This window comes from Adiantum capillus-veneris, chromosome 6 (assembly GCF_014529385.1).
Source record: "Adiantum capillus-veneris isolate H3 chromosome 6, ASM1452938v2, whole genome shotgun sequence".
Classification (NCBI taxonomy): domain Eukaryota; kingdom Viridiplantae; phylum Streptophyta; class Polypodiopsida; order Polypodiales; family Pteridaceae; genus Adiantum; species Adiantum capillus-veneris.
This window is the reverse complement of record NC_140936.1, coordinates 161,592,324-161,600,726: the sequence shown is the minus strand read 5'-3', so window position 1 is coordinate 161,600,726 and position 8,403 is coordinate 161,592,324.

Sequence of the window (8,403 nt, the reverse complement as noted above, 5' to 3'; positions counted from 1 at the left end):
AGGAGAGATGGTTGGGGCAGCGGGAGGGACGTCAACCACAGTCTCTCTCTCTCTCTCTCTCTCTCTCTCTCTCTCTCTCTCTCTCTCTCTCTCTCTCTCTCTCTCTCTCTCTCTCTCTCTCTCTCTCTCTCTCTCTCTCTCTCTCTCTCTGTTCAACTTAATCTCTCTTTCTATCTCAGCAAACCTCCACACTATCTCGCACGGGCAGCTTCAAATGGGATCTACGGTTGAGGTGAATCGGACCGTAAGATGCACATTTGTAAATTCGGGACATTTGGTAAATTCGGGGAGAAAAGTAAATTCGGGTAGGCTTGTAAATTCGGGGCAGTCCACACCCCACGTCTTGAACACGCGACCTCCCCACGGCGAGCCATGTGCACTAACCACTACGCCCGCATGCATTCGTTGAAATAGGGGATTTAAGTATCTCATATTGTAAATGTGGGCCGATTAGTAAATTTGGGGTAAATTTGTAAATTCGGATAGACTAGTAAATTCGGGGCGATTGTCAAACCTAACAGTCCACGATTGGCGCGCCCCGCGTTTTCCTCCTCCACCATTGATCCCATTTGACCATGCCTGTGTGATATAGTGATGAGGCTCAGCAAGGGGAGTCGTGAAAAGGGCGTGGGCCCGCAATAAGAGGGGAGAGATGGTTGGGGTAGCGAGAGGGACGGAAATCTCTCTCTCTCTCTCTCTCTCTCTCTCTCTCTCTCTCTCTCTCTCTCTCTCTCTCTCTCTCTCTCTCTCTCTCTCTCTCTCTCTCTCCTCTCGCTGTCACTGTGCGTGTGTTTTCTGAGCACTGTCGTTAATTTGGCCAAAACAATCATTTGCTAGCATGTGACAGGGAGGGGGGGCTAGAATCCCTCCCTCCATTGTCTATGTGATACCACAGTCAATGTGTTTGAAGGGATGGTGTTCCAAATATGGAGCTCCTCAAGTATATGTTATGGCATCTGCCTCAACTAGGCAAATGCCACAATCAGTGCAGTCTCAAGCAATGACCTCCCAGATATGAATCTCCTCAAGCACTTTCTTTGCTTTTGAAAAGATACCACACTTGACATACATGTGGATCCTGGCACTCCCAAGCACCACCTCTTTTTTCAAGAGGCCTTGATGAACAATATCATTGTGAATTATTGCCCAGATCAGTGCCACATGCCTTCAAGATCCAAGCGTAGGTGATTGCATACGGAGAGATGCGCCCGCTTTGCATTAGCTACAAACAACCGAGATCTTCCTAGCTGTGCCCTTGTTGACATATCCTACAATTAGCGGATTCCAATAGACAACCTTCCAGGTGATTGCATACGGAGAGATGCCTTGGCTTTGCATATGCTCAAGACAACCCACAACTTCACCCTATGGCTTTTGGGTATATCTCAACAATCAATGCAAATATCCTCAAGTGCAAGTAATTGCCTCTATAGGGATGTCCTTGTTTCAAATTCGCTGAAATTAGTCCTCCTAGGCATATGCCACAATGAATGCACTTGAAGAGAATATATTCCAGACAGGAAGCTCCTCTAAGCACCACATTTTGCGTACATGTTGACCAAGGCATTCCCAAGCACGACGTCCTTTTTCAACAACCTTTGAGCAACAATATCATCATGAATTCTTTTCCTCGTGTCAGCATATTGCATAGTCTCCCATGCCTTGAAGGTGCAAGCATATATATTTTCATCCGGAGAAACAACATTGCTTTGCATCCACTGAAAACAACCTCTAGCCCCCGCTCTTGTTGTGCATATGCCACAATCAATGTCTTCGAAGGGATGGAGTTCTGGACACTTATCTCCTCAAGCATATAGGAGTGCATCTGTCTCAGAGCAATGACCTCCAAAATTGAAATCTTCTCAAGTAATTTCTTTGCTTTTTGAAGGACACCACACTTGACATACATGTTGATCCCGTCACTCCCAAACGCCGCCTTGTTTTTCAACAGCCCCTAAGTAACAATCTCGTTGTGAGTTCTTTTGTAATGGAAATGGCCTATGAACCTTGAGAAATAGTGGAGTTAAGAGAATTAGAGTGATCATTTTTGTGAGATTACTTTGAGAACATAAAGGGTGAACTTAATTGATGGTAGAAACATAAACATAGTACTTGCTTAACTTGGCATGAACATTACTTTTGCAAGAGAGAGAGTATTAGAGAACATGACAATAGTTGAGGACCGAATTTACTTGGAGATGGTCCCCCCTCCAAAATCCATTTGTATTATAGATTCTCCCATCAAGAGAGACTTGATATAATACAATCTTTGTGTTCCTTGTGTCCTAGGTGATGCAATAAAAACGGAAAGCTTCATGCATCACAAACAAAACATAAACTTTGCAAAAGGAACTAACTATCCCAAGCCTCAGTCCCAAGGCCTCAATCACCTTTGAAGGTGGAGAGAGCTAGCGGGGAATGAGGGTAGGGAAGAGGAAGAAGGATCATCCACACGAAAAAGAAATAGATCCTCACTTATCATCACTCTTCTTTCTTAGCATAACATAATAGCATAATAATGAAGATGAAGAAGATGACAAGCTTCAGCATTGAAGCATGGCTCTAGGTTGGATTTTCATTCCATCGCCAAGAGTGTTGGTGTAGGCTCTCCACTTCTCAACAAGCTTGGAGAAGGAGATGGAACTCTTGCACTTTGCACTCCACACAATGAGAGAGAGAGAGAGAGAGAGTGTGTGTGTGTGTGTGTGTGTGTGTGGGAAAGTATACCCTCCTCTCATGCTTGTTCCTCCCTCCTCTCCCCTCCTCCCCCCCCCCCCCCCCCCCCCTCTCTCTCTCTCTTTTAGGATTTAATTATTTCATTTGGACATATGTCCTCTTTTTCCTCTTTGAGAGAAAGAACTTACTTATTTATTTTTATGCATCTAAATTCCCATTGGACCCCTTTAAAGCCTATCCAATATGATTCAAGCACATCATGAGGGCCACATGTGGAGGATCATTTGGACATGTGTCTTTTATGCTTCTTAAGATATCATGTTTGAATTGAACACCTCAAGCACCTAGTCAATTAAGCATGGAAACCATTTATGCCTCTTGATAGTTTATGTTTGAATTGAACACTTCAAGAACCTTAGTCATTTAAGCAGAAGAAGCACCTCAAGCTTGGTCAAGGTTCCCACAAACACTTTAAGAACTTTAGTTAGCAAGACGACAAGCACCTCATGCTTGGGTAGGGTTCCCACCTCAAGGTCAACCCTAGCTTGCCTAAGGTCAAAGGATTTTTTAACACTAACTTTTGGAGGTCTTTAATGAAGCTAAACCTAAGGTTTTTAAGCTCCATTAGGTAGCATTGCTCTTTAGCATACCATCTCGACCCCTTTAACCTTGGCCCCGTGTTGAGACAGATCCATAAGCACCTGTCTATATTCTAATTCTTGTTCCCGTTTATTCTCCCACTATAAATGATCAGTTGAATATGAGAAAAGCATTTGGGTTGGTTAGATATTAGATTTTATGACATTACCTCTCTCTTGAAATCATAGTCGTCCTCGACTATGAGGTAGAAGAGATAAAGTCTTAGTCATTAGTCTACGTTTCTTAGCAGGTAGAGGATCCCTTTTTACCCTGCAACATCATTCCAGAATGGATGACTAGTCCATTTGGTGCTTGGGAGATGTAGCTATCGCTAGCATGTCTGCTCTTTAGTCCATACCATACTCCCAAAGTAGAGTGACAAATTCTACTTGGTTTTTGGTGACTTTGTCATCACAAACATGATTGTAAGCATGCATACTATTTAAATTTGTGCACAAAAGAGGATTAGTCTTATAAGACAAAAACATTTTTCATTTAGAAAGCATTTATATTTGCTTACTCGAGTGAAGCATTGTAAGACTTAATAAGGTTCATAGAATCCTTAAGCTGTATTCCTTGCATCCATCTAACGGCTTCAAGATTTGAAAAGGACCATAGTATCTTTTTGCTTATTTAGCATAATACTTTTGATGGCCCGGAGGATGTTTGCCCCTCGTTAGCCTCAATCAAGCCTTGGGAAACTTAAGTACGACCCAATCATTTTCTTTGAACGTTAAGGACCTTCTATGCTTGTCAGCAGGAGCTTTTTGCCTTTGTTGAGAGATGGATATAGCCTCCTTAACCTTTTGAAAAGATTCTTGTAGGCCATGGCTATACTCATCAACACAACAAAGATCTTTCCATGTAGTTTAAGTAGCAAGGGACTTTTAGGTCTTCCTTCTATGATCTCAAAAAGGTGCTTTTTCCGTGATAGTATGGACATTATTATTGTACGCGTACTCTACAAGGGGTAAGTACTTCTCCCATTGTGAGCGTTGATCTGCTTCTATAACATAAGTCTTTAGTAGATCGAGTATTGTAAGATTGGCTATCTCACTTTGGCCATCCGTTTGTGGGTGATAGGCCAAAGAGAAATTCAATCTTGTACCTAGATTTTCAAAGAGACCTTTCCAAACATTATTGGTCACTCTAGGATATGTATCTAGCATGATGGATGTTGGTAATCCATGGTTTTTGAAAATATAAGATATGAAGATGGTTTCCATTTGGTGTGCCTTAATAGTATTTTTGACAAGAATAAAGTGTGCTTGCTTGCTAAACCTGTCGACTATTTTTCATATTCCCGTATGCTCATGGATTTACTTGGGTAATCCAAAGATAAAATCCATGGATATACTCTCCCATTGCAAATTAGGGATTTACAATGGCTGGAGTAATCCAGGTTTCTTCCCTCTATCATACTTAGTCTTTTGGCATACCATACATTTTAAAACATACTCTTGTATGTCCACTTTCATGGTAGGCCAATAGAAGTACGTCTCTACTCCTTGAAGAGTAGGTTGAATGCCTATGCCCCGTATAGGGAGGAGCATGGGATTTATACATGACTTTCTCACGAAGAGAGTGGGTAACACATAGCCTATTGCCATCGAGAAGATAATCATCCTGCAAGGTGAATGGCTCCTCTTTTTTCCCCAAAGCAAGGGCTGACATTACATCTTTAAAGTCAGGTTCAATAGTATACTCATCTATCATAGAAGATAGATCATTGTGAGTTGCTATAGACACCACATTGACTTTTGGTCATAGTGAAAGTGCATCAACCACTTGATTGTGCTTACTAGCAATGTGAGCAATATGAAAATAAAATTGCGAACGAAAATTTTCCCACCTTATTTGTTTGTCGGAAAGGTTGGTTTGCATCATGAAGTACTTGAGACTTTGGTGCTATGTTTGTAAAATGAATGGAGTCACCAATAAATAGTGCTTCCATGTGTCTAGGCCATGTAGAATAGCTAAAAGCTTTTTCTCATAAATGGCCAAGACCGTTCATCCATATTGAGCCTTCGGCTCTCATAGGATATGGCATGCTCTTCTTGAAGTAAGACTGCTCCAAGGAAATCACCACAAGCATCACACTGGACCTGAAATGGCTTTGAGAGAACCGGAAGCATGAGGACTGGTTGAGTGGTAAGCTTGTCTTTGAGCTTATCAAAAGAATTTTACTCCTTAGCAGTCCATGAATACTTAACATTCTTCTTTGTTAAGTCATGCAATGGTCCTGCTATTTGAGAAAATTTTGTTATGAAGCGTCTACAGTATGCACACAACCAATAAAGCTTCTTAGCTCATGTAGATTCGTTGGATTAGGCTATGCTTTTATTACCTCTAACTTTGATGGATCTATACGGATACCATCTTGAGAGATAATATGACCTAAGTATTGAATGTCTGGAAGAAAAAATTTTCTTTTCTTTTGGTTGAGAAAAAGCTTGTTCTCCCTCACTGCTTGAAAAATCACTTGGAGATGTTGCTTGTGTTCTTCCAAGGACTTGGAGTAGATGATGATATCATCAAATAATACTCCATTGAACTTGTGGTAGGATCTAAATATTTTCTCCATCAAACAATTGAATGTGGCTGGTACATTGGTCAAGCCAAAATGAATGACTAGATATTCATAAAAACCAAACGTTGTATGAAACGCGGTCTTTAAAATATCTTCATCCACTATCCTTATTTGATGATAGCCACTTTTAAGGTCAATCCTATTGAAGTAGGTAGAGCCTTGTAGCTTATCAAACACATCTTCTACTTGAGGCACGATAAATTTGTTTTTGATAGTGATATGGATTAGTGCTCGATAGTCCACACACATATGGTATGTACCATCTTCCTTTTGCACTAAAAGGACTGGAGAACAAAAGGAAGAGGAGCTAGGCCTCACCATCCTTTTGTCTAACAAATCTTGTACTTGCCTCATGATCTCCTCTTGTTGAGCCTCGGAAACTCAATAAGGAGGCTTCTTAGGCCGTGAGATTCTTGGTAGAAGCTCAATTTGATGGTCATCATTACCTCATTTTGGAGGTAGGTCCATAGGGATATCATCAATGAAAACATCTTGGAATCCATTTAGAAAAGTAGACAAGTCTAACACAAAAATCAAGCATTTTATTGACTTATCAAAAGCTGGTGAATTTACAAGTGGTATAGTACGACGAGACTCATTAGCATCTATATACATGCTCTTTCCCCTATAGGTGAATTAGATTTTCCTTTCAGGGAACTTCATGTTGGTGGCCATGCGGTTGAACCATGGTGCCCCTAGGATAGCATCGTCATGTTGGAGAGGAGAGATGAAAAAGTCTTCTTTGTCGACATAGCTTTGGACATGAAGTCTCAACTTCCCAATCAAGGGAGTAACGGAGTCTTGGTGTCCCTTGAAAGTTGTGTCAGCAGTTACAGTATCTCCCATCTCAAAAGCTTGAATGCCCAACTTAGTGGCCAACACCATTGATTGATATGAAGTTGTGAGTAGAGCTAGGTTCAAATAAGATGAAGGCATCATGTTCCCTTACCTTTACCCCAACATAGGAGAGAGGTGATCCTTTGCAATGAGCATCCTCTTTTGGAGCTTTGATGGTGGAAGCTCTAGGAGTCTTAGTGCGGGCATTTCTCTTGGGGCAAGAACGATAGCCATGTCCTTGATCCCCACACTTAAAATACTTATGTCCTTGCAAAAAGCTTCAAGCTCTTCATGAGAGAGTTTGTTTTTACCTTTGTAAACTCCCTTCTCCTTGGACCGATTGTTGTTGTTATTGTTAATGTAATTACCTTGGGCAAAAATTTTGGGCATTGGTTTTTTGCATCACTTTTGTTTTTGTTTTCCATGTGCTTGACATTCCATCTAGCCCCTTGTTGAAAATTGATGCAGGAAGCAACTATGGTGTGGTGGATTACTTCAGTGATAGAACCAGGCCGTTGGGATTTGACATACTCGGCCATTTCTTCAGGTATTTCTTCATTTGCATCACTTTTGTCTTTGTTTTCCATGTGCTTGACATTCCATCTAGCCCCTTGTTGAAAATTGATGCAGGAAGCAACTATGGTGTGGTGGATTACTTCAGTGATAGAACCAAGCCGTTGGGATTTGACATACTCGGCCATTTCTTCAGGTATTTCTGCACAAAATTGTTGCTTTTGCTCGGCAAAGTCTATCTTTTGGAAGAGAGTAGCCTTGAGATGTAAATCCCAAAATTCTTCCACATATTTGTGAATAGACTCATGTAAGAGACTCTTGAAATTGGGCCATTCGGTAAGTACTTTGTCCTTTGCATTGCTTGGAAGGAATTGCTTCATGATGGAAACTAGTAGATTTTTCCATGTCTTTGGACCTTCATCGTTGCCACGAACGCTAGCCCACCATTGACGAGCCGATTTCTAGAAGTGCATAGCTACATGGTATGGCTTAGAGGACTCCGTGAAGCCCTCATCTCCAAAAGCCGCATCAAATTGCTCGATGAAGGCCAATACTTTGTCGGTGGCACCAAAGGTGCCATCATAGGTGAGAAAAGAGATACTCTTTCCTCCCTCTCTGAACTTTTTGAGCTTTTGTGATCTTTTCCATGCAAGGTATGATATGTGATGTCTTCCCCTCTTGTATTCTCTAGGAGAATAGCCATTGATTTCTTTGGGAGAGGAGGGAGGTGAAGAAAAAAAGAAGAGGGTGACCTCTTTCTTGACCTTTTCTTCCTTTGTTTCCTCTCTTCCCCATTGCCCGTCTCCTCATGGGAGGAGTTGGTGATCGTCTAGACCTCCCTCTTTGTGGAGCCACATCTTCAAAGGAACTTAGGGATGATATGTGATATCCTCCCCTCTTGTATCCTTTAGGAGAATAGCCATTGCTTTCTTTGGGAGAGGAGGGAGGTGAAGAAAAAAAGAAGAGGGTGACCTCTTTCTTGACCTTTTCTTCCTTTGTTTCCTCTCTTCCCCATTGACCGTCTCCTCATGGGAGGAGTTGGTGATCGTCTAGACCGCCCTATTTGTGGAGCCACATCTTCAAATGAACTTAGGGATTCATTACTTTCTTGTTCTTTGGATTCTTCCTCTTGTATGGGAGAGGAGGGA